This window comes from Hyposmocoma kahamanoa, unplaced genomic scaffold (assembly GCF_003589595.1).
Source record: "Hyposmocoma kahamanoa isolate Upper Pololo Valley unplaced genomic scaffold, ASM358959v1 176, whole genome shotgun sequence".
NCBI lineage: Eukaryota > Metazoa > Arthropoda > Insecta > Lepidoptera > Cosmopterigidae > Hyposmocoma > Hyposmocoma kahamanoa.
In genome coordinates, this window is record NW_020653690.1 from 303,900 (window position 1) to 315,580 (window position 11,681).

The 11,681-nt window shown below is 36.9% G+C and overlaps 1 protein-coding gene across 1 annotated transcript in view; it reads left to right on the top strand.

Moving 5' to 3' along the window:
* Positions 1 to 10,994: 10,994 nt before the first annotated feature.
* Positions 10,995 to 11,681, top strand: part of LOC113225840 (cytochrome P450 CYP12A2-like) — a 19,472-nt gene continuing 18,785 nt past the window's right edge. Inside the window, exon 1 of the mRNA XM_026458289.1 lies at positions 10,995 to 11,016. The gene's annotated coding sequence lies outside the window, so the exon portion shown is untranslated. The remainder of the gene's footprint in view (positions 11,017 to 11,681) is intronic.

Sequence of the window (11,681 nt, forward strand, 5' to 3'; positions counted from 1 at the left end):
TGTCCTCTGCACGTCTGGCGCACCTTAGACAAAAATCGGCAAGTACGTTACGCCAATTGGCGAATACTTTCATCACGATGGCAAACATGTTCCGCACTTCAACATGGCGGCAACTACAAGTGACGCGGGTACTTGGTGTAACGGGCAGGTGACCGCAACTCGACGTCAAGGCGCCTAATTTGCGTGTGGTGGGGGCAGGGTCCTCGTGCTTAGGTGGCACGAGGACCCTGCCCCAGGAAACTCGGCAACCTCCTTGGTTTGCTGAAGATCTCGGGGAGCGACCTCGGAACTTAAGGTACTTCGCCCTGTAGTTGGCCACACCGGAGCACTGTGGAAGGATGTGCGCAGTCGCTTCCTCCCCCTCCATGCACGCTCTGCATAGGGGGCTGTTTGTGATACCTAAATTAAAAAGGTAATAAACACCTTAAGGACCGTAAGGACCATGACCCGTTAGGGCGGCAGTTAGAGTGCGAAGCTCTTGCCTTTTAAGTTTAATTAATTTTCGAGATAGACTGGCGTTGAACGTTGAGAGTGCTTCCCTCGCATGTCTACAAACCGTATATCCGTAACCGGTTGTTCATGTATTCTTATGAGAAGAGTGAGCCTTACCTACTCGATCAAAATACAAGGAGCAGCAGCGTCTTTCTCTCTCTCTCTTTAAAATAAACCTACCGTGCTTTAATATTGCATCTACTTTCTTAAATCTTGTCGAATATGTATTCGGCGCGTACTTTTAACTTTGACTCGCGTCGAGCTAGAGCTCTGAATGTATTCACCGAATGAAGAGGTGTGAATGTACATCAGAAATGTTGCTCTACTTGACTTAAAACAATTAAAATAGCCATTGAAACAGCATACCAGCTGTTGTATTAATTTATAGGCCTTGCTAATACTTATTATAGTTAGTGCAAGTATTTTTATTAATAAATCCATCTCAAGTCAACTGTCTTTATTAATAAATCTCTACTAATAATAAAATAAAATAGGGCTGACTCCGCTGCTGCGCTGGCGGAAAGACTGAAGAGTGATAAGTACCAGGACCTTGGCTTCGGCTACCTATTTACACCGCTTGGAGTCGAAACTCTTGGTCTGTGGGGTTCCAGTGCTCTGTCTTTGCAAAAGTTTATCAAAAAAGTTAATGAACTGTTTGGGAAACCCATCTACCTTACCCAACGTATTAGTATAGCTCATAGATAACCTCCTAATAGATGCCACCTGTTAAAAATTTTGTACTAAATCAAGCTCACCAAATTCGGAGGAAGGCAAGAGACGCGGGGAATGCAACTAAGACGTTCTGATTCGCTAGTTCAAGGTCGAACAAGCAATGCACTCAAATTGCACTTACAGCTAGCGCTGGGCAACTTTTACCAGTCTGCAGTCAATAAAAACGATAATATTGTAACACAAATTATTAAATTCTTCCATGCTGATCTTGAAGCAAAAGAAAAGCATAGAATGTATGCATGTATCAGCTGCTTATGATTTCGCGCAAATCGTAAAGCCGACTGAGGGCCTGGGTTTTAATAGTGTCCTACATGTAGGCGACATCTGGCAACCTGTCACTATTTAGTGCACTAAGTTATACTAAAATTTTAATAAAAACGTTTGCTAATCGTGGCTAAAATGGGCTTGTCTTACTCAAAGCTCTGCCTACCCCTGTTGGAGACAGGCGTGACGATAATATGTATGTAAATTATTGAATGACTTACAGCAGGATGATATTTAGATACAGGAAAAAAGGAATTGTAGAAAACAAGGTACTTAAGTAGTATAAGTTGTCGTATTTACAAAAGCATAACTAATGAAATTAATTATGGCATTAAGTATGTATGACGTCATAATTGAAGGTTTAGGTCATACGATGGTGTTGATAGAGCGACAATCGTGGAAGCCATATTGGCGGTCGCTGATTAGGTCGTGAACTTCTAGGTATCTAAGGAGCTGGGCGTTAATTACACACTCCATCACCTTGGAGAGAAGAGAGGTTATGGCTATAGGCCTGTATTTTGACGGTTCTGATCTGTCACCTTTTTTGGGCACTGGATGTACGTAGGCAGTCTTCCACGAGATCGGGACTTTTGACAGCGAGTAGAAGAGCGCATAAAGGCGCGTTAATACGGTATACAGCCCCGGAGTACACACTTTAAGAACAACTGCCGGTATACGGTCCGGGTCACTTGCCTGTAACCCGTAATCTTAATATATGCTCCGGAATCTTATTGTAAAAACGTACACAGTTCCCCGTAAGTCGTTTACCTTGGCTAAACGAATCCGTGGTACCATGAGTTTAGACTTAGCTCTAAGGTTAATGTTATGGATATCTTATTTCTTATTGAAATTATGTATATTTTTACGGACTATATTTAAATGTACTGTGTTTCCCACAGTCATGATACCAGTCTCCTTAATCTTTTCTCTGAGAGAAACTCGAGGACTTAAACGGTACATAGAACGAATCGCCCATTTTTGCAATACAAATATGGTTTATATGTCTGCCGCTTTACCCCACATAAGAATCCCGTAGGACATTATACTATGGAAATAACTAAAGTAAACTAATGTAGCAGTAGTAACATCGGTCAGCTCACGTATTCTGCGAACTACGTATGCAGCGGAGCTTAATCTGCTGACCAAGGGAGATATATGTGGACACCATTGAAGTTTAATATCTAAGGTCACTCCCAAGAAGATTGCTTTTTTCACAAGGTCTAACTTTTCTCCGTTTATTTCTATGTTTAGACTAGACGGTTTTAAATTAGGTAATTCAATTAAACAATAAATTGTTAGCAATAAACCAATAAACAACCTTAGAGAGAGTACTATAGTTAACGTCATGTCTGTCAGTAACATGTCGACCGTTAGTACACGTTTCCATTGTGGAAGACAGTTTCATTTTCAATGTGGTAGACAACCACACTAATTATTTGGGTCTAGAACCAAAGCAACAGAATTCACTCCGGGACACCCAGACAAAGGTCGATTCAGAAAAGCTGATTTCCCTAATTGGTTCAAGGTCGTGAAACACATACTAATCATTGATTACACATTTGTCAAAATGTCGTCTCATTAGGAAATGTCACTCAAGAAATAAGCTACGTCTCAAGATCGTTGTTATTATTATGATTAATCAATCAAGTAAAGGATTTTTGACACTTGAGTTGGTGAGGACCTGTTATTTTTTAATATTTTTACAACTACCAAATCTGGAGGTCAAATTGAAATTTTCGAAACAGTCTTCGTAAAATTCGTACCAATCTTCTCAATTATTTCGACTCGTCTTCTTATCTTTTTTTCTTCTTTTTTTTTCAAATCCTCGTGCCAATATGTTTACACTTAGCATAATAACGCTGTATGTAAAAATATTAGTTCTACATTCTAAATTAAGTCTTTAAATTGTATCTCAAACATGTTCCATTGTATGTAAACGGTTTTGTGCACCCAATAAAAAAATAAATAAAAATAAAAAAATAATAAAATGCAAAATATCGATAGTTTAGGCTCAGCTTTGAGTCAATCGTGACCAAGGGCCTGAAATGTTGGTTTGTTTGAAAAGAACAACAAATATAAGCGATCGAAACCTTAATAATATCCGATCTGAATCAGAAACAAATAGTTCGGCGACACATCAAAATTGAAACGTCACGCATTAACGTACTTCATTCGAGTGATCCACTGATTACTTATTACTTAAAGAGCCCTATTGTAACTCCAACAAAGATTATAAGAGAATTTTACTTTCATTAAGCAATGATAAAGAGCTAGGGTTCGTTCATCATTTTCGTTCAGTCATTCTTTTCACTTAAGATTTTTGTCGCGACATTTGGGATTTAAATTTGGGGCGCCATTGTTTGAATATTATAGAAAGATGGAAAGGTATTTAAGCTTTTTGAATTTTAAATGTGGCTTCTTACTTTGCAGGCATCTTTCTTTACTTTAATGCTGCCGCAATTACCGTGAAAAAGATTTCTCTATTCTACTGCTTGGTGAGAATGTAATGACGAGACTATGACATTGTTAATACCTTTTTTATAATAAAAAAAATCCAACCCCAGAAGTTCATTTATTTGCCAAGTGTTATTGAAATCGGTTAACAGAAAGCGGGTAAATTTCAATGAACGGCTCGTCTCCTAATTTGCCACCCCTGAAAGTGAAATATCTTCTTCAAAGTTTAATGGTGGAACACCACTAAGGTACTCCTTTTTAATATGTTAAGAAAGTCAGATGGTTACGTGTCTAAAAAATCAAATGTATTTAGAAAAATTTATTCCTGAAGCACTGGATGAGATATATTTAGCGACAAAGGTAATTTTATACAGCTAGTTAGTAACTAGAGTGTTGCTGTTGTAAACATGTTATAAATGCTTACATATGACTTATTTTATTGACATTAATATATAAATATTGTTTACATTTATTTCAGGTCGCTTGCATGAGACAAAATTTCACAAACCCTAAATAAAATTCTTAGATCGTTCGCAGTGCATGGAAAATGTTACAAAATTGTAAAGAAATACGAAAGTTTACGTACTAAAAAAGGAAACAGTAACCGATTTTCCTAACAGTTCAGAAATGGTAAATATATAGCTCAGGTTATAGTTACAAACAAGTATGGAAACATGCCGAAAGAAATAGCTGAATATTTAAACAACACGGGTATCACTTTCCGCTGAATCTCGGCAACACTGCTGGCCGCCACCGGAGCGGACATTATAACTCTAAAAAGGCATGGAGGGTGGAAATCGAGTAATGTTGCTTTATATTGAACTCCATTAACAGCAAGAAAAAATTGGTGATGACATAACAAAATCGATTATGCAATCATGTGACCCGAAACCTAACACATCATTTGCGGACTTTGAACTAGAGCCGTCTGCGTCCACGTCATTTGCTGCTGTTGACTCACAACCGCATTCCTCGACTTCTATATTGAATGTGGGTACCAAAGCCTTGTAGATCGGATACTTCCAATAATATCTCACTTTCTAATAAAAAACAAAACACTGTTACAAATAATTTGTCGCAAACAATAAGACTCCCCGAAAAAAACGTTTCTCTTAAAAACAACCCATTTCAAGCTTTTCAGCTTCTTCAGGACACGACATGTACGTGAAGGAGTGTACGTCGGTCATCCTGGCTGACGTGTGATATAATAATAAATAATAAAATTTCCCTACAAGCTCTTCAATTCTTTGCACGACTCTCCTCATGCTTAACTTATGTAAGTAAATTACCAGAATAAGGGGTGAAATTTTAAAATAATTCAAGTAGAGCTTACGTCAGTGTGGTAGGTAGACATCGTCTGAATAGCCGGCGAGACACGTGAATCGTCAACGACCTAGGAGGGCGTTGAGAATATTGCATGCCGAAATATATACCTGCCCAAGGTTCGTATAGAGAAAATGTTGACTTTCAGAAGTAGCATAAGGGGATCTAAGTCTTGGAAATAATCCGTTCACAGTTACTTTTGTGTTTTTTATAGTTTTTACTTTCAATATACAAGATTTTGAACATTGTTGCAATATAGAGTCATTTTATTTGGCTAGTCTGGAAGAGACGTATTGGCAACATGTGTGCTGATCGTAATATCGGCGGCGACGGCGGTATTGTCAGCGTAAAGTCGGCGTGGCACATATTTTTCACGTGTTCTTTTTTTCGATACTAAGTGACGGAATGAACAAGTTGTGCGTCTGATGGTAAGCGAAACGCCTATCCATAGCAATTATCTCTATCTACTGGCCCGAGAGATAGAGAGTTCCGGGATGACTACGGGCTACCTGGCAAAAACCAGGGTACGGCGGGCGTCCGGGCCAAGCCAATGATACGCCCTCACGGGCGTCTCAGGTGGACCCGGTCTTGGACTCACTGGGGCTTTGTGGTTAGCTGCAGGAATGAACACGTGCATTTGCCCCGGTGTCATGTGGCCGGGGCGTTCGTCACGCGCGAAGCTAGCGCGTCGTAGTGTCTAGCCGCTCACGCGATACATGCAGCCGTAGACGCATACCACACCTAGAGTTGCCGGTGATGATTTCATACCGATTTATCGGATATCGAAGTTATAACAGGTAAAAGAACTAATATTAATTGCTATTTTGGTAACTACTCAAGCAAACCATAAAGTTTTAAATCCCTGGGTCTATCATTTAAAAAAATAAACAACTTCAAAAATACGTCACGACAATCGTGTGTGTTTGGGCTGGTGATTTCAGTGTTTATTTATTGAAAACATACCGTAAGTAGCGTTTTTTAAGTTTACCCTGAATATAAATGTTTATAAACTATACTTTAAGGAGTAATTTCATGGTAAACGTTAGAACCGCTCAAATGGAATACTATCATATTTATCCAAGTACACCAAAAATTTCATTAGTGCTTTTTAAGTGCAGGATTTGCGGTTGTTTACTGCATTTTATTTGAGATGTTTTTGTTGGTAGTACGGAGGGTATTTATTTAGCAATGCAGAATAATAGTATATATTTATAAAAACTTGTATTTAAACTGAATGCTTTTCTAATTTGCGAAACCAAATAGCCGCCATTTTGCGGTAGGAGGAGCGCATCGCGTGAGCGGCTAGACGAGGTCCTAAGGCGAGGAGACGTGTGGGGCACGTGAGTTGCCCTTTAAGTCGGAAGCTATGTCCGTCGTCACAGGACATTGTAACTGGAATCTCCGGCACTAGCCCGGAGAGCTAGTAGAGAATGAGCTAATTATCCTTCGGTCCCTCCATTTCTCCATTTCTCCATTTCCATCCCGGCATTTTTTATTTATGTAAATCAATTCATATAAAGAAATAGCCTAATAGAAGCATTTTGTAATAATATCATCAAATTTGAATAAACTTTACTTACTACCATATTAAATATTTAGTTGAAAAAAGTTTGCGCCCTCATTTTCGAGGGTTAATGGGTTTAAATCTGACAAAGCAACTGGTTAATTGAAAATGAACTACTTTTTTCCGGAAGTAATTATTTTGATCAGCCTTGATCATGTGACCTGTAAAGAACCCGAAACATAGGTGTTTGAAAAAAAACAAATGTACGCGATTTTAATTTCTAAATCACAAGGACCACACACTTGTCACAAGATCATCTAGTAAATTAGAATTGAAATACCATAAAAATGTGTTATATAATAACATCAAATATAGTTATCTTGGCAATTCTGTTTGCTATGAGTACCATACCAACATAATGAAATTTACTCCAGAGGAGAAACTTGTAAACGAGGTTATATAGAAGCTTTATACATATGTGGGAGCCTCCGATGCAATTTGAAAGGAAACTTAGTTATGTTTGTGTATATGCGCGTTGTAAATTGGAACTATAGAATGAATTATAATAAAACGTCCGAAGGGGGTAACCGAGCAAAAAATACATTTTAAGTAATTATTAAATAAAGTTCAAATCACTTTGATCCGGCTGGATTCGAACCAACGTCTCCTGGCAAAAAAAGCCTAAGCCTCGGAACGAACCGATGAACCTGGTGAATTTTTCCATCTGCTTGTAGCAGATCTTTGTTTTTTGCCGAAGCGCCATCAGTGAAAAATCTATGAGTTTCATTTTGTCATTATAGTATAGGTAATTAATTGTCACAGTGCCAAACAGATTTCTACATTGCAACTGTTATGGACAGGCACGTCGTTTAACTCCAGACACACGATTTGTTCGTCCCTTCCCTTGGTATCATAAAAAAATAGAATTCGTGTCAGCTACGAACAAGAACAATGGGGCAAATTGTTTCGTGTACTGCAATATGTTGCATTCTTTTGTTCTGAGTGTTTTCCAACAGAATAAATAGATAACTTTGTGGTACTGCCTGCGTCCCACTTCTCCCAAAATAAAAATGTAAATAGAATATATACGGAATACCCTCAAATGGTTGGTCTTATGAATTATAGATAAGCGCTGAATAAAATTACCTCCCACTTCACCTGGGACAAAGAATTTACACATTTTTCTGGAGTTTCTTTGGGATAGATTAATTTAAAAGTGATTTTTGAATGCAAATTCAGCTACAAATGAAGTTTTTTTTTTTCTCAAGAACTTTGTCACAAAATGGGTGTCAATTTTGAAAATCTTCCTTGTCATAACTCACGAAAATTCTATTAGCATTTTTAGGTGAAATAATTTTGGAGCGTTCTTTAACTTTTTTGGATTTAAATTCTTTCACTTAGACGCGGTCAAGACTTGTGCCGTCAGCGGAATATATAAAATCTTATCTGCATAATATTAGAGGAAATAAATTTTGGGGCAAACATGCTTCAAAGCTATAACAATAACTTTTTCTGGTTCAAAATTCTTTCACTTAGGTGCGTATCAGTATTAATGCTCTCTCATCTATGGCCCAACTGTTTGCGTTATGGACACTGGAAAAGAAAGTCCACGGCTTGATTACTGATAAAGAGAGACAGGAAATGTAACTATTTTTTAGATCTTAAAAGACCCGTAAAATACGAAACATTTTTTTTAATATCAAGGGACGGGACTAACAAGCCGTGCGCCTGATGGTAAGCTACACGCCTGTCCATAACAGTTGTAGTGCCACTCAAAGTTTAGCCATCGTCACGCAGTTATGTTCATATTACTGTTTGGCGGCAGAAATAGGCAAGGTGGCAGTACTTTCCTCGACGACCTCTTTCACAAGGAGCTCTACTGCTTTGGTTTGTTTGAAAAAACAAAAATACTCGATTTAGACCCGAAGAAATAGTTTCATTTCCTATATGTAACAATCGCAAAAACCTTACAACTCGATATGTACTTACATAAAATGATGATTGTTAATTGACACAAACAAACATTAACAATAAACAAACCTTTATTTTGGCATGCGTGTAAAGTTTATCAGTTAATAATATCTAGACAATAACGATACACAAAGGCAGCAGTTTTAATTTAGGCCGGCTACGTACACCCGGAATCGCGTTCTGAAATTCCATTTCGGAATTTCGAAGGCAGCAAGACCATACAAATCACGGACTTACCACACAAATTCAGATGTTACCGGGCCTATCGCCCAGCGCCCGCTTAACGTTGAGTTTTGGGACATATATTATAAATTATGGTTTCTTTTTTAAGAACTTGTTTAAAATACTAAATAATATAAACGAACCTTATAGAAAAACAACACCACAAACAAACAAATAATAAAATATTGTCCTCTCATTCACCCGCGCACCATCCTCATCACACCACACACTCTATTTAACACCAGAGGACACGGCTGAGCCAAATACACACACACAAACTTACGCAAGCGCAACCAGACAACGCTGACGAATTTGGCAAAGCACCGGAAAACGATATTATTTTATGTTATATTGCATTAAAACAAGTTTTGTATGACTTCATGTGTAATTAAATTTTAAAAAATGCTGTACTATTTATTCCGTTTCAAATTTTTTCCGATTCCAAATTCCGTAGGTGGCTTGTGGAATTGAAATTCCGCGCGGAAAATGCAGTTCCGAATGCAAGCCTTCCATAGATTTTGTAGGGCCGCAACATAAGTCGTAAATTCCGTACGTATTTTTCCTGCAGAACATCCAGACTCTTGTTATTCCAAACGGAAATAAAGTATGTGTGTGATGTATATACGGAATCTCAAATCGATATTCCGAGACGGAATTTCAAAACGGAATTCCGACTATATGTAGGCGGCCTTAGTACATTACCTTTTATATTTGGCAAATAAACTTCGACTATTTACTTAAAATAATAATATAAAGATTTATAAGAATAAGAAAGATTTCTTCAATCGTATAATTTACCATGCATTACTTACTAGAAGAATCTTAATTGAATCGTCAAAAGTCAATCAATTTAAATTGAACCATGGCAAAGAAACAAATCAATAAAATTAGAGGGCGTTAGAAACTGGTTGTGTATACATATCTACAAATGTGGTATAGATAACATTATACGTAGAATTACTCTACAACATGTGTAGTATAATTTTGAAGTAGTGAGCGACCACATCGTCAGATGTTTTTGTTTTTTTCTATCCAGTACTTATTCGGGTTTTGTTAAGAGGTGATCATTGTGTTAAACAGTGTTATTTTAAAAGTAACTAGTGATTTTAAAATTAACTTCTTGTAAGAATATCAAGTACAGTTATTGTAACAAATAACTACATCTATAATATAGTGTAGTATGCGTCAAAAAAAAATCATGGGTTTGAAACGGAAATGTGTATCCATGTGTTAGAAAAATCTTTTTTATCAAATTAAGCAATTAAGTTACATTAAGTAATAGTAGATGGTACATAAGTGCTTAAAACGCGTCATTTTACTCGAGACGAGTATATGCCTCGCCTGCGGCTCAGGTGGATACTTAAGTCGAGGTTAAAATGGGTTTTATGAACGAGTTAACACTCTGTTTTTCACTTCGATTGCGAGGAAATTAAACGGCAATATTACAAATAAACGATTATTTAATTAAAATAGAATTAATAAAAATAATTTTTTTATGCATTTCTATTTCTTACAACTTATTAGAATTACTATTGCCTACTTTTTTACTTTTGTAATATAACACGGGTTAAAAAAATGTGTGTGCGTGGCTGTTGGCGCAGGCGTCATTGCCTCGGTCGTAAACGACGATTTTGTTTTATGCACTAGAGCATAAAATCCTATTTTATGCAGTCTACACCCAGCATAAATACGAACTTTAAGAGCATGAGATATGAAAAAGTTTTTTAAACACCAATTGCTTTTTTTGACAACTTTATGTTGAAATTCAAATTATAAAATTGACCAAAATAAAAAATTAAAAGTCCTTATTTTTGGTAATTGGCTAAAACGTGTTTGATTCATAGACACTTTTCATGCAAGTATATAAACATATACACAATAAGTTAGGTTATTCTTATTATTATTATTAACGCACTCATAGCCCCGCACTAGGGAAACCCTGTGTCGCGAGTGCCATGGACACATACGTTATGGACAACCACAAATTACACTCAAACTCACGAGGGAAATAAATGCAAGCCATATAAATATTTCTTGAATTTTATTCACATGAGGTCAGTACATAAAATTAACTATTCAAGCAAGGTTATCTACAATTATCAAGTGTTCCAATGTTGACAATAATAAGGTCATTTTATTAACCGACTTCAAAAAAAGGAGGAGGTCCCCAATACGACTGTATTTTTTATTTTTAGTGTATTTCTTATTTATATTAGTATTTGAGAACCGATTTTGATGATTCCGTGTAAACTAGGAGATGAATCCAGTTTCGTGCACTTTCCGTTAACAGATTTCTATAAAACTTAGCAAATAGATGTAATTCCAATAAAAAAGAAGATAATTAAAGATAAAGAAGATAGCTGAGTGTACGTTTACAACGCTTGATACGTTTTGCGTTTACAAAGAATGCTAACAATAATATTCTACCTCCAAGGGTGGCAAACTAGGGGATGAATGACTTTGGAGGTCGGTTTTTTAGTACCTACTCTGTACTGATTATTTCGATTCGCTAAATCGCGTGTAATTGTTTATTTTTAAACAAACCAACGTTTCGTGCTCTCTACAGATCCCACAGTCATGGCTTCTGAGATGGATAATCAATTTTATTTAAAAAAAGGACCTCAAAAGTTCGTGGTATTACATATCGACCCCTCCTACGTAAAGTATCGTATGTCGAAATTGCCAAGTTTACAGGGGAGCGTTTTAAAGTTCTGAATTC